Source organism: Microtus ochrogaster, linkage group LG3 (genome assembly GCF_000317375.1).
Source record: "Microtus ochrogaster isolate Prairie Vole_2 linkage group LG3, MicOch1.0, whole genome shotgun sequence".
Classification (NCBI taxonomy): domain Eukaryota; kingdom Metazoa; phylum Chordata; class Mammalia; order Rodentia; family Cricetidae; genus Microtus; species Microtus ochrogaster.
In genome coordinates, this window is record NC_022029.1 from 27,282,730 (window position 1) to 27,283,237 (window position 508).

Genomic DNA, 508 nt, shown 5'->3' on the forward strand with positions numbered 1-508 from the left:
ACATACTGGAGAGAAACCCTATGAGTGTAATCAATGTGGTAAAGCCTTTTCACGTCACAGTCATCTCCAAATGCATGAAAGAACACATACTGGAGAGAAACCCCATGAATGTAATCAATGTGGTAAAGCCTTTGCACAAATCAGTCATCTCCAAATGCATAAAAGAACACACACTGGAGAGAAACCCTATGAGTGTAATCAATGTGGTAAAGCCTTTGCACAACACAGTCATCTCCAAACGCATAAAAGAACACATACTGGAGAGAAACCCTATGAATGCAATCAATGTGGTAAAGCCTTTTCTCACTCCAGTTATCTTCGAACACATAAAAGAACACATACTGGAGAGAAACCCTATGAATGCAATCAATGTGGTAAAGCCTTTGCACATCACAGTCATCTCCAAAACCATAAAAGAACACATACTGGAGAGAAACCCTATGAGTGTAATCAATGTGGTAAAGCCTTTGGTTTTCATAAGAATCTCCAAGTACATCAAAGAACACAT

The 508-nt window shown here is 39.0% G+C and overlaps 1 pseudogene; it reads left to right on the top strand.

Annotated features, from left to right (window-relative positions):
• LOC101995767 overlaps positions 1-508 on the top strand; it is a 14,438-nt pseudogene that overhangs the window by 12,951 nt on the left and 979 nt on the right.